Source organism: Gorilla gorilla, chromosome 2, assembly GCF_029281585.2.
Source record: "Gorilla gorilla gorilla isolate KB3781 chromosome 2, NHGRI_mGorGor1-v2.1_pri, whole genome shotgun sequence".
Taxonomy (NCBI): Eukaryota; Metazoa; Chordata; class Mammalia; order Primates; family Hominidae; genus Gorilla; species Gorilla gorilla.
In genome coordinates, this window is record NC_086017.1 from 89,396,237 (window position 1) to 89,419,201 (window position 22,965).

Here is a 22,965-nt window from a genome sequence, read left to right on the forward strand (position 1 = left end):
AAGATGAGATGTTCAGTATGGTTGTATGCAATGGCTTTTACTTGTTCAATCCCTCAATCCAAGCGTGTGGACATGGAGGTGCTGGGGATAAACTCAGAGGGCCCTTTTACACCCAGCTAAATAATTTTGATTTATTCTATAGTCAATAGGAAATTAATAGAACTTTTAATCAGAGGGCTATGGTGTTGGTGTGGAGGATGCACAAGAAGCTAGTTTCAGAAGGAACAGATAAGAAGTTATTGCAGGCCAGGCGCAGTGGCTCACGCCTGTAATCCCAGCACTTTGGGAGGCCAAGGAGGGCAGAATGCTTGAGGCCAGGAGTTCAAGACCAGCCTGGCCAACATGGCAAAATCCCATTTCTACTAAAAATACAAAAATTAGCCAGGCATAGTGGTGGGCACCTGTAATCCCAGCTACTCAGGAGGCTGAGGCAGGAGAATCACTTGAACCCGGGAGGTGGAGGTTGCAGTCAGCTGAGATCCCACCATTGCACTCCAGCCTGGGCGACAGAGCGAGACTCCGTCTCACAAAAAAAAAAAAAAGTTATTGTTATTGTAACAGTTTAGGAAGGGCACTATACTACTACTGTTGCTGCTGCCACATCTAGTACTATTACTGAAACTGCTACTACTTCTACAACTACTATAACAACTGGCCAGTTTATTGAGGACTTGCCAAGTACCAAGAACTCTTTTAAACTTGTCTCATCTACAGTCAGACTTAACACTAACCACAACCCTATGTGGCAAGGAGAATGAGAAGAAACAGAACTTATTTTCTTCACTGTTTTCAACCTCCTATACTTGGCACTTGATTTCATCAGAATGCCTTTGCTTCCATCATCTTATCTCAATCAACTTCCTCCTGATTCTTCTGCTTCTCTGCCTTCTAAAGGCCTAATTTACCATGCCAACTGCTCTTATACCAGTATCCTTGATTACTTTGTATCCCTATCATTCCACTGGAACTGCCTAGGAGAATTTCAACCCTGTGTCAGTGCTATAGTCCACATTTTTTGCTCTGCAAGTATACAGCTGAGTACCTCTGGATTATATCACTCAAATATGTTGAGTGGCACAATAACAATTCAAGCACAGCAGGGCTCTCAGCACCACTGGCCAACCTTTTATAGATTTGTCTTGAACTCTGCCTCTTATTTCCTCCTGCGTCTATTTTGACACATTTGCCACAATCTACAAGTCATATACTCCAACAAGTAAGACACCTTTGCAACAGAGTGGAATTACTAAATTTAATCATGTTCCTCCTCTACTTAAAGCTTTTAATAACAGAAAAAATAATAATACATCAAGCCTAGAGATGTAGATTTGTGGGTCATTAGCATATAAATCTTAGAAACCAGAGCATGGTGGCTCACGCCTGTAATCCCAACACTTTGGGAGGCCAAGGTGGGTGGATCACGAGGTCAGGAGTTCAAGACCATCCTGGCCAAGATGGTGAAACCCCACCTCTACTAAGGATACAAAAATTAGCTGGGCATGGTGGCGGGCGCCTGTAATCCCAGGTACTCGGGAGGCTGAGGCAGGAGAATTGCTTGAAGCCAGGAGGCGGAGCTTGCAGTGAGCCGAGATTGTGCCACTGCATTCCAGCCTGGGTAACAGAGCAAGACTCGGTCTCAAAAACAAACAAACAAACAAACAAACCATGCAAATGAATAAAATCATTGCTTTATTTAAAAAAAACCTACTAATTATGAGAGGTTAAATTTTATTTTTGTTATTTTTATTTATAATACAGCTGTAATAAGTGCAATTTACGGGGCACAGCATGATATTTTGACAAATGTATACATTGTAGAATGATCAAATCAAGATGACTAACATTCCATCACCCTAAACTGTGTCATTTCTTTGTTTTCAGAATATTCAAAAACCTCTCTTCTAGCTACTTGGAAATATACATTATTGTTAATTCTACTTATCTTACTAGGCAATAGAAAACCAGAACATATTCCTCTTATCTAACTGCAGCTTTGTACCTGTTGACCAATCTGTCGCTATTCCTCCCTCCTACGTCCTCTCCCCGTCCTCTGGTAACCACTGTTCTACTCTCTAATTCTATCAGAACAACATTTAGATTCCATATATTTGTAAACGGTGCCCTATTTGTCTTTCTGTGCCTAGCTTATTCCACCAAACATAATGCCCTCCAGGTTCATCCATGTAGCTGCAAATTACAGGATTTTATTCTTTTTATGACTGAATAGTGTTCCATTATGTATATATACATCACATTTTCTTTATCCATTCACCCATTAATGGACATTTAGGTTGATTCTGTATCTTGGGTATTGTGAAGAGCGCTACAGTAAAGACAGGAGTGCAGAAATATCTTCAACATACTGATTTTATTTCCTTTTTGGATGTAGACCTAGTAGTAGAATTGCTGGATCATATAGTATTTCTATTTATAACTTTTTGAGAAAAGTAGTTCATTTTTACGCTTAAAAACTCAAAAATGTAGCTTTTATTCCATATGCTATTCTAAATTATTAACATTTTTGGCCAGAAATGGTGGCTCACACCTGTAATCCCATTATTTTGGGAGGCCGAGGCAGGCAGATCACTTGAAGCCAGAAGTTCCAGACTAGCCTGGCCAACATGGCAAAACTCTTTCTCTAATAAAAATACAAAAATTAGCCAGGTGTGGTGGTGCACACCTGAAATCCCAGCTACTCAGGAGACTGAGGCACAAGAATCATCCAAACCTGGGAGGTGGAGGTTGCAGTGGGCTAAGATACTGCCACTACCCTCCAGCCTGTGTGTCAGAGTGAGACTGTCTAAATAAAAGATAAAAATAAAATATTACAATTTTTATTTTAACAGAGATGATACACTATTATTTCAGAATAAATGCTAATCAAATCAATCTTTTGACCTCAGAGTTATAGTATTGTAAGGCACAATTCATTAATAGAGTAAGTCTCAACATGTAAATCTAACACCTATTCCAAATATGTAAGATGCTTTGATTACAATACTGACATCCCTCCATTACCATTCACTTCGTCTTTGGCATAGAGTCTTTCAACTGTAAATGTATTCTTGGGATCTAACCTTTATCAGGAAGACAAGACTCATAAGGTAACAAAATGTTGACATTTCATTGTTTTTTCCCTTTTATTTATGTCATTGAAGATACCAGTATCTGAATTTGTTTCCACTTCTGCAATCCTGACATTTGCTAGCAAATGTGCTAGTGTGTAGTTTGTATTTCCATTTGTAAAGGAAATCAATGACTGAAAGACATTCGCAGGGCATTCAGGGCAGGTTCATCAGATCAACTAGGAAACTAGAATTTCCCTGAGTTAATGGAATTGTTCAAGTCTCCTTGAGTTGCACTGTGGTTTCAAGCCATTTAGTATTTGAAATAATGTCAATGTTCTCTGTTCCTGGGAACTTAAATTCCAGTCAAAGGGAACTGATTTCTTTTGTTGTATATTGATATGAGTTGGGAAATTCAGGGACTCATGATAGTAAGTCAGCCCAATTTCTAGAATCATTACATTTATCTTTATTTCTGCTTCTGGAGGAGTTTATCTTCATAATCATTAGTGTAAGGCCCAAATGGTACATAGAAACAATAAGAAAAATTACCCTAGAAATTTCCACCTAAAAAATTATCAGAAGCATGCTCTACTACTCTCTTCTTTTCCTGACTCTAACAAGTCATGAGGGCACGTGCCTGAATGAAGTTACTTTGGATTTACAAATGCGGTGACAATAACCTTTGAGAGCCCACCCTGTTTGTAAGTTAAGAGGCTTCTCTATATATTTAAGGGGCAAAAACCTGTTAGACGTCCATCCCATGAGCAATTGCAGTATGCGTTTCATGTCAGAGAGTTAATGGAAATGCCTCAGGTAGTCAGCTAAAAAGAAAATCATTATGTGAATTAAAAACATTAATTGGGGTAATTACAAGGAGGTCATGGTTTATATAGAATTTAGTTATAATTTCTATAATTATCCTCAGTTACACAAGAAAAAAATGACACTGTTTATCTGAAGTATTTACCTAACTGAAAACTGCAACTACAGAGAGGGTACATATACACGTTTCAACTGAACTGGATCTACCACAAGTCTGGTTGTAAGCTAATGAATTTCCCTGAGGACAAGGTGGTTTGGAGAGAACATAAGACTTCTAAAACACCACATATTGCCAAATTGGATTCCTTAATTTTGACTTTGTTTTATGTGAGTCTCATTTAAGTTTAATTGCTAACCTCTAGCACTAACCTTCTCTAGTTGTGGAGCCAGAGGTATTTCCGTACATATAAAATTTGAAATCTGGCTCCTGACTTTCTTAAACTTCATAAGTGGAATCTAATTTCATTTACGGATTAGTGGAAACAAGAAATAAAATATGAAATTAATGGGGGGATAGCATTTTACATACCAACTTTTTAGTCTCTTTCTATTCCCAGAAAGAAATACAAAATTGGAGTTTGTCTGATGGTGTGTTTTTTAGGTGGATTAGAATATCGGTTAAGAGCACGATCTCTGGAGCTGACTTTCTTGGTTTAAATTCTGGCTTCGTCACTTACATAGCTATGTGACATTGGTCATGTAAGCTATTCTCTTTGCCTCAATTTCTTTATCTATAAAATGAAATTGTGAAAAAATACTATTTATCTATAGGGATGTTGCAATAATTAAACATCTTAGTAACTATGAAACACTAAGAATAGTGTTTGGCATAAAATAATCATTACATATAGATACGGCTATTCATATTGACACAGGGAAATGCAATATGATTCAGGTTTAAGTGTTAAGTCATCGGGGTCCAAAGGAATAAGCAAAGGTCAGAGGAAAGATTTTATTTGATTCAGTCTGTGTCTCCTCTTTGGATTTGGTTTAGGAAGATGTTGATATCCTGAGAAGCTATAACTGGTTTTCCAGCGCAGCAGCAGTTAGAAGTTAATAGTGATTTGTGATTGGGGAAGCTCTCCTCTATTTGTTGATCTCCCAGATAATACTTTCTGTTCTTGTAAATCTGCCTTGAGATTTCAACATATGTATGGGAATCCAAGGTGTGTCTGGGTGTGCTTTAATTTTATTAAATATTTTCCCATGCTGGACGTCTGGATACATTTAACAGTACTTGTACGTTTGAGACCTATTTGCCATTTTAATAAAAGGAAACAAACTCCAGAAATGCAAGAATTTAAACTAAGTACCTCTTTTCTCAAATTTAATCTATAATTTTAAGAGTGGAATGATACTCTTCCTGCATAAGGAAAGACACAAACAATTATATAAAATGACACACTTTCACACATTTTGCCATTACAAGTCACTAATGCACTGCACTATTGACGTATTTTACTGTCCTGAATAATTTTTGGCCACGTAACTTTAAAATTACTGCAAATTTGGACAACATATCATGGTTTAACACCAATTGAGGGGGCTTTTTCCCTATAAATGTTCATCTATAAATCAATGACTGCTATTTAAAATGTGTTTCTTCAGACACCAGTCATATCATGTCCTCTGTGCTACTATAAGATTACCTCTTTATTTATCTATGCGGCTAAGTTAATTATAAAAATGCTTGTACCAACTGATCATTTTGCTGGCATAATGAGTATCTTAAACTAGATTAATTTTCTAGCAATATCTAATGGAGACTAAATCACACATGAACATGCTATAACAATATAATGATGAAACAGCGAATGAATCAATTAACTCCTTGATAAACATCAAAAACATACCTCACTCTTATAATTTATAAAGTGAAAAAAAAAAAGCCTTTCTACTTTCTTTCTGTCAGCATTTAAAACTGGCTAAATTCTGGACAATAAGCATTATGAAATGCATTTTCCATACATGGTCAAAATAATCTCAAAAGGCTGCTTAATTCAATTACTGACAGAACTTTCAAACAAAGAGGCACCATACTTGATATCATATGTTGTCTGTATATAATTGCTTCTAAAAACATTTCTTGTCAACTGAATTGGTGGTTGAATGTTGATCTTGTTTAAAGGGTTCTAATGATCAAGTTGTCATGATAGGTTATATTTTCTGTTTCATTCTAAACGCCAGATTTGACTTACTATTTGTTCAATCTATCCAGTAAACCATGAAACCAATTATCGAAGCCTCAGTCATTCAGCATATAATCTAGAAGCTGTCCATTTTATTAATCTGAACACTTCTGGGATTATAAAATATCCTAAGAAAAGAATTGAAAGCAATCCTAAGTATCAAAATAATAGATTTCCTTTTAGTAGGCACCAGGATGCCAGGAATACAGATACCAAGCATAAGATAAAATACTTCAAGAGGTCAAAAAGGCAGTAGGTGTACTGGACTTCAGAGTAAGTGGATTGAGGCCCTGTTGGGAGGATTTCTGGAGTTGGTGATACTTGAACTAAATTTGAAGGGAGAAGAAAACTTCCATCACCAGATAAAAGAAGAAAGATAATTGCAGGCAGAGGAAATTGTGGAATACACTTTGGACTCTATTTCTGGCAGTGGTACTCAAGACAATAGCATGAGCGATTATACTGTATGTTCTCTGCAAATGTTTTGGATGGAGTTCAAACATGCCCAACTTCAAACTTTAGCAAGGTTTAATTACTAGATGCTTCTAAGAAGAGTCTAGTTATAGTCTTAATAGCATGATATTGTCTCAAGGTCTTAGTGATATCAGAATGTAAATCAAATTTACATAAAATACATTTTTTAACTTTCATAAATGGAAGTTATGAACAAATCTCAAATGATGATTTTTTAAAAAGGGAAAAGACATGAAATCAACTCTTAACTATCTGTGAATAAATTTTCTGAGGTTTTTAAATTTTCTATTGACATTAGTCAATAAAATTATTTATGAAGATTTTTTTGTACTTTTAAATTTTTTCTTCGTTTTCTCCACCTTCTTTTTTAATAAAAAAATAAAATAAAATAAATATTGCAAAAATACTACAAATTTATAGCTCATCTACATAGAGGACAGCTACAGTTTTGCATATTAATAACAATGACATTGATGATGGTGATGATGATGAAGTTGATAGCTCTTACCAATTATTTAGGGCTAAGTAAGTTTTGGACACTTTACATGGATTAGTCACTTTGTTTCTTAGAACAACTTCATATAAGGTGGATGCTCTTATTGTCATCATTATATAGTTAGGAAACCTGAAGCATAATGCCATAAGAAACTTGATTTAGGTCATGGAGGAGCTGAGAGCAAATTCACAAAGCTGGCTCCATATTCCAAAGTGTGAAGCCAGGGTGCGGAACACTTAGATAATATGATGCTCTTGAATCAAGCTCTCTCTTTGAGGACCAGTTCTTATTTCTCTAGTGTGAAATAAGTGCTGCCCTTAAAAGTTTTGAACACTGCAGGTGGCCATGCTCACCTCAATAGTTTTGGATTCAATAAATTGATCCATGGTGCAGCCTTGGTTTCTCTAGTTTTAACATTTGTACAGTTAATTCTGATTAAAACTTCCAGAGTTAAGAACCTGGATGTACATTCTTTGTTTAGTCTGAAGTATTGTGGTATCTAATGGACATGCCATATCACAAACAAAATTACTATATTGTATTTGCCACCCATCATTAGTCCACAGAAAGATAAATGATAGTTGTATGACCTGAGATAAATATTTTTAATGTTTTTTGATATATTTTATGATAAATCTTAATGTGTGGGGTATAAAATATCTTTTTTTCAATATTAGAATTTTCTACTTATGCATCTTTGTAGTAGATAAAAATTAACTTTTTATTTAAAAAGGAGGTCAGATTGAATCAAAAAGTAAGGCAAATACAATACTGGAAAATCATCTTTACTATGAGATTTGTCATAGGTAGCAAGAGGAGAAAAGCAAATAAATATTGTCACTGAAAAGAAGTGAATAGCCAAATTTTGCATAACCAGAGGCCATTAAATAACTTAATATTTTAAGCTCACGATTTAATACCAGCAAAATAACTATTTAATACCATTAAATAACGATTTAATACCAGCAAAAGCAGAGAGCAGTTTTTGTAGAAGACATTAATAAAGATTGGCAAGGTCGAAAATTTTAAATTCAGTGTCGAACTCTTCCTGCATATGCTGCGATGGCTGATAAAAATGTCAGTACAGAAAAGAGTAATACTCATTTGTTGTTTGAGCTCTTAACTTTTTATTGTGGCTGTAACAGATATTTACACATATGAAAAACTCATTGCATACTTACAAGTGTGATTATTTTCTAGTATTGTATTTACCTTTTTTATTCAATGTAAACTCCCTTTTAGACAGAAGATTAATTGTTGTATACCACAAAGATGCATAATTAGAAAATTTTAATATTTAAAAAGTATATTTCTTGATTAAAAAATAATTTTTCTCAAGCAAGTTTTCCAAGGTAGTAGTGTCCATAGGCAGCTTAGTGCCATCTAGTGGCAAAATTAGTTATCAGCTTATTCCTCCTGATAAAACTTCAGTAGAGTGCCGGACATGAATCTACATCACACATACGGTAGGTATGAATTTTAGGATGTATGTTGACTTTGTACAATAATGAGGCAAGCCTATGATAATTACACCAAAATTTAAGTCTAACATTTAATTATTATTAATTAACGAGGAATTATGTGTATCTAAGACACAGACAACAAATGAAAGATACAAGACAGTAGCTTTAAAGGATAAACCAGACCTCAGAAGGGAAAGCGACAACCAGTTTTTTAAAAATAATAGATCGAAGTGCATTTTCAGTGTCAGGATGTGCTTAAGGTTATGAGTAACAATTAGAATGAAAAGGAATATTTGTTTCTCTGTTGTCTTGTGGGAGAAACTAGCTAATATTTGGATAAAATTCAGAACATTATATTTAAGCTACAGAAGAGGAGAGGTTACTGAGAAAACTATTCAATAACTATGAAATTTTATAAAAGTACCTATAATTTCTCCCACTGTAGAACCTAAATAATACAAGATTGAAAAGTATTTCTCTAGAAATGTTTGTGAACTGTCTTTCCTTGAAGGAAATGGAGTGGACTTGATGAAATTAAAATTAAGTTTCCTTTCAGTCTTTAATTGTATTAAAAGCCAAGTATGCTCCCTTAGAATTCATCTTTTTGGTTTTGAGATAATAAGTCTGTTTGACCCAGCTGAAATTCTGCCTTTTGTTAGTCCTTTTCCTGAGACTCCAATTAACTTTACGAAATTTCTCTTCAGGGAAAAAATCTAGGCAAAAGGATTAATTTAGCTAACAATGCTGTGATATAAAAATCTCTGTAGGAGCTTTTTCTGACCTATTCCAGGGACTCTGCCAACTCAAATGCTGGGATGATAAAAGAGTTCTTCATAGCCCGGGAGATAAGGAAAAAACCCATCGCATCAGACCCAATTGCTCTTAGAGGAATTCAAAAGAATCCAAAATAGCCTTAATGTCTAAAAATGCCACACTTTCTCCTAGTCAGATCGGAAAGGGTACATAAGACTGAGTTTTTAAGTGATGTAATTTTCTCAACCTGATGAGGAAAGCTTTTATATGTTCTAAACGAGCTATCAGAAAAAGAGAGAGCCACTCTTTTCTTCTCAGCCATTAACAGCAAAATGAAACAATATGATTTTATGAAACACAGAGCTGTGGATAGGAACAGACGCAAAGCTTCTCTTGCTCCCAGTCTTAGCCATGATGAGTTTTCTTGGTTTGCTTATGAAACACAGAAACAGCTGTGATTTCTTTCCTTGTCTGTGTATTACTTAAAACACTCTCTTCTCTCCAGTTAAGCACTTTGATCCTTTTGTATCTCTAATTCAACATGATCACAAAACATGAAGAAAGAAAGAAATGGATGGAACTGTGATCATTTTATCCATATAGGTTTAAATTATTTTTCATTTTCTTATTTATGATACCAGGATTTTAAAATTTTTAAGAAGTCATTTTTACATAGACTATCCTTGTATTACACATCATAATTTAGGAACAAAAGTAAATTACATCTTTCAACATATTTTTCCTGGAAGACCGTATAATTAATGTGTGTATAATTAAATCACGACTACTAACTCTTTGCAAAGAAAGATATCAGTTTCACTGAGTTCTAGGCTTCCACACAGAAACATATGCATATGTACCCACAGGCATACACATGCACACACACAGAAGCACATACATGGTCTGACACATACACGCATGCAGTCTTGTGCATACATAAGCACAGGTGTGTACATCCAGACACATTTACTTTCATATTCCTTTCTTCATTGTGACTTGCAATTTGAAAGCCTCAGTATCGAGTTTATGATAATAAGAAACATAATGACATATATTATTATTGCAATCAGTCATTTGCCAAGAAGCAATTTTCACCATATAGACCATGGTCCAAATCTGATGGATTAAAATATAATAAAGGTGCCTGTAATCCCAGCACTTTGGGAGGCTGAGGTGGGTGGATCACAAGGTCAGGAGATCGAGAACATCCTGGCTAACATGGTGAAACCCCGTCTCTACTAAAAATACAAAAAATTGGCCAGGCGTGGTGGCACGCACCTGTAGTCCCAGCTGCTCGGGAGGCTGAGGCAGGAGAATGGTGTGAACCCGGGAGGCGGAGCTTGCAGTGAGCTGAGATCACACCCACTGCACTCTAGCCTGGGCAACAGAGTGAGACTCCGTCAAAAACAAAACAAAACTATATATATACACACACACACACACATATATATATATAAAAATTATAGGAAACAGTAATTCCAAGTCACTGATAATTATGTATTTATCATAATTCTATTATATATTGTGTTTCAATGATTGATGATAATTTTGATTTCATCATTTGAAATTAATCATTACTTTTCAGAAATATCTCCATTTGTTTTAACAGCTAATTACCCTCCCTTCATGCCACTCATATACATTTTTCCATATTCTAGGTTTTTTCTCCTTTCCTCTAATTTCAACTTCTTTTGCTTACTCTTGACTAATTAATCTTTTCTTCTCTATGATTTACTTATCACAAATCAGGCCTTAATCCATTATTTTCTTATTTAGGTGGCAATGTGAAGCAGCTATGATTATAATTTGCAGGGATTAATCAATCCAGTTTCTGTATATTTTTGGTCCTTTGTGGTACGTTTTTATAATAAAGTACTTTTATTATCAAAAAAGGCATTGACATCAACTACTCTGAAAACATTTTATAGTGATTCATATGTCCGATACCTTAACTTTAGTTTAACATGTTTAAATAAGCATGCATACCTGCTAAACGGGTATTTCTTTTACATATTTTCTAACGAATTAACTGAGGATTCACTGAGGTATCAACACAACCCTGAAAGCCATAAGACTACATTTTCTGAAAAGTAGTTCTCTTTGGGGAATACCCTCTTTCTGAATACCTGGGGAAACTTCCACTCTGACTGAATTCTGAAAGAGCATGTTTAATCATTCCTCACTCTATAGCTACAACTTCTTTATATTCAGTTCTTCCCCTCAATTTCCAAACATATTTGTACGTGAATTGCATCAGAATGTCCTGTCATCAGAATCTTCTACTTGTAGTTTACTTATTGGTTCCCTCTATGCTTTACTCCTTTCCTCTCATGATTATTATCCAAATTTCATCTAATGGCCACAGCCACCCTTCACCAGCATTTTTTATATCTGTGTGCCATTGAGCTTCTTTCTCACCTGCTTGGCAAAGCCACAACTGTGTATCAGTTCACTTCTTGGCCTTTCCACCTGCACATATGTACCAATTCACACGTATACTAACGTCATGTCAGCAAGCTTAACCTGGTCCTGAATGTGGACAAATGCATTTCTATCATAGCCCCATGGGAACTCTGCGTCGGTTGCTACTTAGTCAGAAATCTTGGCTCCTCCATCTCTCTGCTTTATCATCAGAGGACTCCCTAACTTCATGAATAAGTAAAAGTCCTCACATGAAAGTGCTACCAACCCCCTCCACTGAGTCTATCTACTTGCAGCTGCACTTCTATTTTTAACTCTCCGTGTTAAAACGGTACTACTTTCCCAGGGCCGGGCACGGTGGCTTACGCCTGTAATCCCAGCACTTTGGGAGGCCAAGGCGGGCGGATCACGAGGTCAGGAGATCGAGACCATCCTGGCTAGCACGGTGAAACCCCGTCTCTACTAAAAATACAAAAAATTATCCGGGCGTGGTGGCGGGCACCTGTAGTCCCAGCTACTCGGGAGGCTGAGGCAGGAGAATGGCGTGAACCCAGGAAGCGGAGCTTGCAGTGAGCCGAGATCGCGCCACTGCACTCCAGCCTGGGCGACAGAGCAAGACTCCGTCTCAAAAAAAAAAAAAAAAAAAAAAAAAAAAGGTACTACTTTTCACTGAGGCTTCTCCCTCCACTTTTCCATTGGGTTACATCTCTTCCAGACTTCTCAGGACCGGGAGTTTTTGGTTATGCACTCTCGTCCTTGTATGTTTAATTCTACCTATACAAAGCCTTCCTACAGAGATGCTGACTCCAGAGTCAGGCAGACCTGGAGTTCTTTACTAGTCTTAGTATTAAGACTTAGCAAGTGGGGGCAAGATACTGCCCTCTAAACCTCAGTTTTCTTACCTGTACAATGGGAATAATAATAGCACATACCTCACATGATTAGGGTGATCGAATAATGGATGAGGAAAATTTTGGCATGAAAGATTTGACAAAGTTTTGCTGTTTATTACACTTCCTAACAGGATTCAAGGAAGCCTATTCATTGGGAGTATGGGAGGGCAACAGTTTTTCTTAAACTCAATGCCTCCATTTTGTATTCTTGTCTGATTTCATTCTTCTAATTCACCATGAAACTACTTAAAAGAAATGTACTCTTCACCTCTAACCCTGTTTCCAGCCTCCTCTTTCTGACTTTGACATTCACCACTCTACTGCAAGTCCTCATAAAATTCACAACTTCAGCTCCATGTTAAAAGTCCCTTATCTTAGTGCTGTCTTGGCAAGAGAGCAATGTTTTATATGCCCTCCTTACTCATCGCCTCTCTTTTCTTGGCTCTCTTGGACGCAACTCCAAATAGAATGCCCAGCACTTGGCCGGCACAACACAGGGCACATAACGGCCACCAATAAATATTTGTTCAATGATTTAATTAACACATGAACGAGAGTTCCAGGGTCACATTTGCCAATGATGTTTGCAGAGTTTTCAATCCTCTCGACGTTCACTTCCCTGAAGAAACAGCTGGAGTCCTAAATTCCTTGTAAGGTAGTTCAGTTCATATTAGATTCCTGCTAAAAGGCTAAAACCACATTAGTCTCTTAAGAATATTCTATATTAAGGATGTCTTAGAAACAGGGGGAAGCTCTTAAGTTTACATTATATAGCTTTCAGAGCTATTGCACTTGGTCAGAAATAGGAAGCAGAAATGGTGAGGCACATTTCCATGAAAGCTCAAATTACACTATTTTGTAAAGTTTAAAATCTGCCCATCATTATCCATAAATTGCAGCTATACATTATAATTATTTAATCTACATTTCTTGTTAAACATCTAAATTATGTCACTTCACCAATTACAGGAATTATGTGATTAGGTGTAATTATCCTAAATAGCTGAACACAATTAAAACATCTTACATGCAGGAAGTGTCATACATAGTATGTTAACTTTTTTTTCTCTTGACTCACTGTCCTTGGTCTCTATCAGAAGGAGTTAGAGACTGACTCAGTTTGAATGGAATCAGGGAATTTCCAGCTTTCAAGTGACCACTGGCTCAGGGGCCACCTACAACAATTCCTTTCTGATATTAATCTCATTTTCAGACAATTTCTGCAGTTAGAATTCCCTGAAGCTTATCACCAGTAATATAAACAGCAGCAATGCTGACTCTGATATTTTATACTGCTGAAGGGTCCAAAAGATCTATGCAAGACTGAATTGGAAGATTATATTCAGATTTCTCTGCTTAGAAGATCCCCCACACAGTTTGCCTGACTACTGTCTACCCATCGTTCGTTAAAATGTGTTTCAGACAGTCATTCAACCTTTCAACCTCTTGATTTTTCCATCTATAAAACATGGATGATTATAATAGACAATAAATGTGAATAATAATAGTACCTCCCTATTATCAGTTTGAGCACATAGTAAGTACATATTACTCCTGAGTTCTCAGATTAAATCATTGCTTATTCAGAGGCCCTGAACAGCATTTTTCACTTTTCTCACAATTTGTAATTAAGTATTACGAGTTTCGTAGCTTAATATCATTTTCCTTTATTAAGCCATACATTTCATGAAGATATACAGGGATCGTGCTTGTTTTGTGCCTAGCATACTGCTTACACACAGAGAATGCTGAGTGAATGAATGAGTGATGAATGAATAATAGGTAGGTTTTTTTGTTTGTTTTGTTTTGAGGCAGAGTATCACTCTGTCACCCAGGCGGGAATGCAGTGGTATGATCTCCGCTTACTGCAACCTCCGCCTCCTGGGTTCAAGCCAGTCTGGTGCCTCAGCCTCCCAAGCAGCTGGGACTACAGGTGCGTGCCACCACACCTGGCTAATTATAGTAGAGACAGGATTTCATTGTGTTGGCCAGGCTGGTCTTAAACAACTGGCCTCATATGATCCGCTCACCTCGGCCTCCCAAAGTGCTGGGATTACAGGCGTGAGCCACTGCGTATGACCTCCTTTGCCTTTCTTTTGCCACAACCAGATAGTGTTTTTTACCGTTGCCTGATAAATTCATTCATGCTAGAGTCCTAGAGACCCTTTGTTTAGATCACAAGAGAGACTGCATGGAAAAGAATTTTCTAAAAATAACTGCAAACTACTATGCAACTGATTGATGCTATTACTACCATCTGCGCATTAAAAGAGAGTAGACTGCCTGCAACCCACAGAAACAGCAACTCGGTGGGCTCAGGGACCAGCCCAAGGGGGTGGTGAGGAAGTTTTCTGGGAGCTCAGAGCTCCCAGCTCTGAGCTGTTAGGTACTACAAAACAACCTCCTAAAATTCTGCCAGGTGTGAGGCTATTATGCCTGAGAACCAGACTTGCCCTAACCACAGGAACTTGTTCTGTTGCTACAAACATCCACTTCACGTTCTTCCCTCAGGCACCTTCTTTAGCTTGTCTCACCCTGCTGCTGCTCCTTCCTCTCCCACATTCTACTTCTGCTTTAGAGTGTAGTTTAAACTACCTGCTCTGACTGTGGATCCTTAAATCCGCTTGCACCTTTTTTGCTCTTCTGTCTCTCAGAAGGAAATTAAATGCAGGCGGGACCTGCTTTTAGGTACTTAGATACCCCCAACAGATCAAAATCCTGATTGTTTTTACATGATGAAAGAGTTTTTCAATAAAATTTACAGCAGCAATTCTTTAAGTAACACCTGCTCATTAGTGCATTTTAAATCTGATTTGATTAATAAATGTTTAAGGTATGCACAAATTTGCAAATAAACACTTATTGTGCATAACCAGTACCTTCAACTATCCTGTCAATTCATATGATAACATTCACAAAAGTCAGCTTCTACAGCTTATGGGGCAATCTAAATAGTGGGAAAAAAATGAGAAAATATTGTTTTGTGTATATATCATCAAAATGAACAATCTTAAACCAATAGGACTGGTGAATTTTAAGACAGAGAGAGCCACAAAACTCAACCCAGAGAGATACTGTCTTTTTCCTTCTTCCTGCTTTAAAATTCAGCAAGCTGTAGCCAATCTGCTAATCACATAGAAATCTAAATCCCTCCTGTGGAAAAAATAAACATGGGCACAACTCGAATAAGTTCCATGTGTAAAATCCCTTTGGCTAATTTACACAAGCAACTTCCTTTACACAGTTTGGGAAAAGTCAGCTATAAAACTGTCTTCTTCTCCTTCCTAACTACTCTTGTTCTAACCTTATGTAATTCTCATGAAGGGAGCTTAAATAATCATCCTTCATTTTGATTTTAGCAAGTACAATGAGAAAACACCCATTTTCTATTTGCTACATAGGTCTGCCCTCTGTGGGTAAGAGAGCAAACTTCTCAGAGAGTCTCTTATTGAAAGGTTAGATTTTGCTGGACCAACATGTGTACAGTTTCATGATCCCTTTACTTGCAAATTTTAAAGAGGTTTCTTTCTTTTTTTTTTTTCTTTTGGTCTTTAGTCCCAAGTGAATGAGCAGATTTCTGGTCTAATTCTAACATTATGCCATTGCAGAGAGGAAAGATTATTGCAATAAGAAGAAAGTATGCTACTTACTGGCCTTAAGTATGTTCAAGTAAAACTGATTCCTTCAAGAATAATAATCTAATAAATTTGCAGTTCTAAAACTTTTGCAAGTAGTTACTAACTTGAAAGTCTGACAAAAATATAAAGATATAAGAGAAACATTTTAAGACCTAATAGAAGTGAGAGATAACCCTGCCATGCTTAATATTTTGAACACATAGGAGTTTATATTCTGTATTTTCCATGTTTACATTTCTTTTGAAGAAAAGGAAAATAACTTTATAAAACCTGATGTTTAATAGTCTCTTTGGGCAGGGCACGGTGGCTCATGACTGTAATCCCAGCACTTTGGGAAGCCGAGGAGTGTCAATCACTTGTGCCCAGGAGTTCGAGACCAGCCTGTGCAACATGGTGAAACCTCATCTCTACTAAAAATTGAAAAAAAAAAAAAAAAAAAAAGCCAGGAGTGGGCATGTGCCTGTAGTCCCAGTGACTAGGGAGGCTGAGGTGGGAGAATGGCTTGAGCCTGGGAGGCGGAGGTTGCAGTAAACTGAGATGGCCCCCCTGTACTCCAGCCTGGGTGACAGTGAGAACATGTCTCAAGTAAAAAAAAAAGTTTATTTAAAACACAACTAACTTTTTCATGTTACTCTTCATATATAGTCTCCCTTTATATTCACAAAACCCTATGCATGGGTAAGACAATTATTATACAACATCCGTGTGTTTCTGATATGCAAATACAAACTCAGTAGGCTCAATGACCAGCCCATGGTCATCCGTCCACAACATGGGAACCCTGGGATTGATATTCATGTCTTGTACTACTCTGATTCCTTTTCGACTTCTTTACTTCTTCAACAGGGTGTTATGATGTAAGTTATATATATATAAAAATGTTATCTATAATAATGTATTATATATATATATTATTTAAGTTCTGGGCTAAATGTGCAGAACGTGCAGGTTACATAGATATATACATGGGTCATGGTGGTTTGCTACACCTACCCCCCATCATCTAGGTTTTAAGCCCCGCATGCATTACATATTTGTCCTAATGCTCTCTCTCCCCTTGCCCCCCACCCCCTGACTGGCCCCAGTGTGTGATGTTCCCCTCCCTGTGTCCATGTATTGTCACTGTTCCACTCCCACTTATGAGTGAGAACATGTGGTGTTTGGTTTTCTGTTCCTGGGTTAGTTTGCTGAGAAGGATGGTTTCCAGCTACATCCATGTCCCTGCAAAGGACATGAACTCATTCTCTTTTTATGGCTGCAGAGTATTCCATGGTGTATATTGCCACATTTTCTTTATCTAGTCTATTATTGATGGGCATTTGGATTGATTCCAAGTCTTTGCTATAGTAAATAGTGTTGCAGTAAACATATGTGTGCATGTGTCTTTATAGTAAAATGATTTATAACCCTTTGGATGTATAACCAGTAACGAGATTACTGGGTCAAATGGGGTCTCTGGTTCTGGATCCTGGAGGAATTGACACACTGTCTTCCACAATGGTTGAACTAGAAATTAATATTTAATCAACCTGCCAGATATAGATTCTGGAAACATATTTGAATACCTATTTCCAGAAGACAGAATTTAAAGTTTCAAATAAATATAAGATGATGGACCCTTTAGAAAATTTAGAAACAGGTAAAAGAAATGAAGGTAATGTTTAGTTATATTCCATTTACGTAGTAGATGGAAAGTGATGCAGAACAGAAACAGAAGATAAGGCAAGCCAGGTTTTTCATAGAAAATATAAAACTGGTTGAGGAAATTTTGAATTTACGTAAAGACACAGAATACCAAAATGCACATGCAAACATGCAAAAAAAAAATTGGTTCTTGAAGGAATATGAAGTGTGGAGGGTAATATATAAACATTGAGGATGAAGAAAGTATGTGAGAACAAAATAATGTATTTTGAGACTGTTAATGGACTGAATATTTGTGTCCCCTGAATTTGTGCAGTGAATCCCTAATCTCCAAGGAGGCAGAATTTGGAGATCTGGCCTCTAAAGAAGCAATTAAAGTTAAATGGATTTATAAGGGTGGGGCCCTCATCTGATAGGATTAATGTTCTAGTGCAGTGGTCCCTAACCTTTTTGGCACCAGGGACCAGTTTCTTGGAAGACAATTTTTCCACCGACTTGTGGGGGGTGGTTTTGGGATGAAACTGTTCCACCTCAGATCATCAGGCATTAGATTCTCATAGGGAGCAGGCAACCTAGATCCCTTACATGTACAGTTCACAATAGGGTTTGTGCTCCTTTGAGAATCTAGTGCTGCAGCTGATCTGACAGGAGGCGGAGCTCAGTAATGCTCGTTCACCTGTCACCTGCCACTTATCTCCTGCTATGCGGTCTGGTTCTTAACAATCCATGGATTGGCACCAGTCCACAGCCAGGGTGTTGGGGACCCCTGTTCTAGCATTCTTTTTTTTTTTTTTTTGAGACAGAGTCTTGCTTTGTTGTAAGGCTGGAGTGCAGGAGCACGATCTCAGTTCACTGCAACCTCCGCCTCCCGGGTTCAAGCGATTCTCCTGCCTCAGCCTCCTGAGTAACTGGGATTACAGGTGGATGTGCCACCACACCCAGCTAATTTTTTTGTATTTTTAGTAGAGATGGGGTTTCACCATGTTGACCAGGATAGTCTCAATCTCTCGATCTCGTGATCTGCCCGCCTTGGCCTCCCAAAGTGCTGGGATTACAGGAGTGAGCCACCGCGCCTGGCCTCTAGCATTCTTATAAGGAGAGATGTGGGAGTGCTGGCTTGAATGCTCACGTGCTCTCTCTCTCTCTTTTTCTCTCTGCCTTCCCCCCTACCCCTCAGAAAAACACATACACACACAAAAGAAGTCATGTGAGCACATAGTCAGAAGGTGAGAAGCTGGCCATCCACAAGCCAGGAAGAATGCTTTCACCAAAAACTGAATTTACCAGCATCTTGATCTTGGACTCTCCAGTTTCCAGAACTGTGAGAAAATACATTTTTTTTTCATTATTTGAGTATATTAATGTGTTAGCTATAGCATATTATATAACATGTAAAACATAGTCTATAGAAGCATTGTATACTAAAATATAGATGGTATATTAGTATGTTGTAAAAACTAGTATTTTTTTCTTTTATCTTCTTTTACCTTTTTTATTTTAGTTTCGGGGGTACATGCGCAGGTTTGTTATATGGGTTTATCAGGTAATACTGGGGTTTGGGTTTCTGTTGAACACATCACACAAATAGTGAACCAGAAAACACATTTCTGTTTACTGATGACTTCTTTATTTTTGAAACGACCCAATCCGTGGTATGTTACAGCAGCTAGAGTAGACAGAGGCTGCAGTTGTATTTGATACTAAGCTTTAGGTTTACTTAAAATACAAGTTCTAACACTTTCATTTAAAAATCTGTTCCATATTTGTAACTATCAAGAAGCAAAGCTAATGATGTCTACTTAAATGTGTTTCATGCTTGAAGTATCTATTTCATTGTTAATATGTAAAACACGTTTTTTTTCCTTATGTGTAATCTGTGTGTCTCTTGAGGGGGTTCCTTGTCTACCCATTATTCCTTCACTTTGCCTAATTTCTGACCCAGAATGTATGCAGCAGATGAACTAATGTATTAATCTCTTTTACAAGACTTTGAAGACTGCTTTAATTCTAAACAGCTTCAATAAAAGGGGCTAACACTTCACAAATGTTTCTCTATTATCACACCTAGCAAGCATAGCTAGTCAACAAGCTGTGCTCCTCAGATACACACAGAAAAACTGAAATTCTACAGAGAACAATAAATAAATTTTTTAAATACTGAGCCACTGAAACTCTGCCATTTTCATAAAATTATGGCATTGTATCTGATCTTTAGTATTTGTAACAGGATAGCCTTCAGCTTATTTGACAAAGATCCTCTGAAGTGAATTTATTGTGTGCAATTTATTCTAGACCATGAATGAATTAACTTACCTTTGAGCCTTTCTTGGATATGAAGCCAAAAGGGAACATAGCCATTTAAGGATCTTAGTTCAATAAAAGCTCCCAAATGCAAAATTCAGCATTCTGGGTCACCATGTGGATTTAAAACATCCCTTGGGGACCTTTAGATCTATAAAGCAATCAACTGATTACTCTTATCCATTTATGCTATTTTCCCTCATGCATCTGGGGTTTTAATTGGCTTTTTGTCTTGTATTGACTATTTGATAGGACCATAATTGTTATTTTTTAATTTAGTAATTATATCATAAGATTCTATTAAAAGCAAATTTCAGTTAACTGCATAAGACCTACATAGAAAAGTGATGGGAATGAAAAGGGCATTTAAAAAAGTGGAACAAAAGATAAAGTATCAGTCATGGAACCTCTTAAGAGTGAAATTTGGAGTTCCTTCCTTTAGTGTATAGAGGCTGGTGTTTCAGCTGAATTTATCACCCAATTCCTATAACAGTTTCAAATATATTAGTCTCTTATGAAATATGTAAATGAATATCTAGTTAAAATTCTGAAAATAATTTCACAGACACCTGGATAGAAAATATAATAAATATTCTTAGAGCTCAGACATTCTTTCACATGAATATGTTTTAAAATAGAATGATAGGTATATGGTTTAAAATACAGACTCTAACTCTCTCTTCTTTAGAAAGAGGAAATCTCCCCTCAAGCTACTTAATGACATTGACCAATGAATATAAGTGATTGATTCTTAAAAAGAAGAAAAACTGATATCTGTTTTTTTATTTCATTTATTTGGAGAGGGCAATCATTAAAATGCAAACAACTTTGGTTTAATTTGATAATATATTTGAACCATAAGATATGTGCATATTTTAAATAGCCATGCTTAAAAAGGATTAGTTGCCATATAAGCTGACATTTGCTACAAGCATTGACCACATGTAAAATACTTTAATGGTTATGCTATTTACTTTCAGTACTTAGTCTTTTGTAGAAATGCTGCATTTCAAAATCAAGATTGTTTTATTTTTGCCATTCAAAAAAATTCTATATTCTAGAAGTTATTTTTGCTTGACTAAGTTGGAATAATAGTTGGGCTTGTATTCCATTTTTTTCTAATTCATATTAACTAAATTAATACAATCAGACTTTAGCTCTAGGCAAAGGACTTTAGCATATGTGTTTTTATTCTTACTGAATGTACTTAAATTAAGTTTTCTCAATAAAATTTTGCATTTATCCATCCTTTTACTTATTTATTCAACGTTTATTTATTCAGTGCCAGCCATGTACAAAACACAGTTCTAAAAAAATCAAAGGAAGACAAACTTTGTGTCTTCAAATCTACTATGGAAAATCAGGTAGTCAACAAACACCCACATTATAAAGGAGGGTGAATCAAATGGCTTAACTGGATTCGAATCTAGAGAGATATGGGAAAGATGCCTCTTATTTGGAGATTCATAAGAAATCTCATGGTGTTCTGTGGATTGTGAAGACATACAGATTGGCAACTCAACAGTTAGATGAGAAAAAGACAGACAGAGTTGGGAAGAAGAGGAAAGGCAAGCAAGAGGTGCTAGAAAAACTGAGTCTACTATGGCATGGACTCCAGAAAATGACCAGCAGCCCAAGGGGACGGATGGAAATTGATACTTCTTAATGTATGATGGGATTTTTACTATTCATTAGACAGAGGAGTGGACATCCATGCCAGTTCCAGAGCAATAGCAAAAGGCCCAGTAAGGAAAATTATCTGTGTGTTAATTCTAATGCTCAGAGTTGAAATAGTCACCAGCCAGTGGCCCTGAAGATAATTACATACTCTATTTCCTGCAGATAAATTCGATGCTTCTCAGGGCCCCAGCCAAGGTTGCATTTCAGATGATGGCCAGGAAAGAAGTTTCCAAGGGGACCTTAGTCAAGTGTACTGGAAATATCCCTGGAGGAGATGAGAAAACTAATATCTGTAGACAGGTCAATGGAATAGCAATGGACTCAGTCCTCGCTATATTAACAATGTTAAGATTTTGAAGAGTAGGAAACAAAAGCTGGGAGAAATTAGGTTAACTGCTTAATATACACGCTACCAGAAAATGATACAGTTAGATCTTCAACCTGTTCTGGGCAACAAAAGGCTTGAATTTAAAGTCTAGTTTTATCATTTCCTAGTTGTGTGACATTGAGCAATTAGCTTAGACCAGGTTTGGGTCTGAGTACCATGAACATGCCCAGAAGTTAGAGGCCTGGTGATATCCACAGGACTGAAGGATTTTTCTTGCTGTGGTAGTCGGTATCTACATTGTACATCATTTCCAATCCGTGTAACCTGACTAAGCTTAAATAACTAAAGTGTGCTATTTGAATATATTGCTGCACTATTTACAATATTTTGAAAACCTCTTAATTTTTGAGTTTACACAATTCATATTTGAGCCATTCAACCCATTGGAAATCATGTGAAAATTACACAAATTGCCTTATTTCCCAAACCTCTTCATACTTTATGACACTACTCACATCTAGTTACTAACGCAGGGTCAGGTGGAGGCTAGCATTAGGACTAGGCATCTACAATGCTTGTTTTCAGAAGTCTTTGTCCCTTAAGATCTTTCTTTTATGTTTTATGAATAATTCTAATTCCATAATTTAAATATATTCATCTCTTCTGTGTTAGAATGAAAATACATGATGGGTAGTGATATGGTTTGGCTGTGTCTCCACCCAAATCTTGTCTAAATTGTAGCTATCGCAGTTCCCATGTGTTGTGGGAGGGACCTGGTGTGAGGTAATTGAATCA

At 36.8% G+C, this 22,965-nt stretch overlaps 1 protein-coding gene and 1 long non-coding RNA gene across 5 annotated transcripts in view; one reads left to right on the forward strand and one right to left on the reverse strand.

Moving 5' to 3' along the window:
* ROBO1 (roundabout guidance receptor 1) overlaps positions 1–22,965 on the reverse strand; it is an 813,755-nt gene that overhangs the window by 755,174 nt on the left and 35,616 nt on the right. The gene's annotated exons all lie outside the window — the stretch shown is intronic.
* LOC129532736 (uncharacterized) overlaps positions 1–22,965 on the forward strand; it is an 83,114-nt gene that overhangs the window by 24,543 nt on the left and 35,606 nt on the right. The window contains exon 2 of the long non-coding RNA XR_010132879.1: positions 19,039–19,182. This is a non-coding gene — a long non-coding RNA (uncharacterized lncRNA). The remainder of the gene's footprint in view (positions 1–19,038; positions 19,183–22,965) is intronic.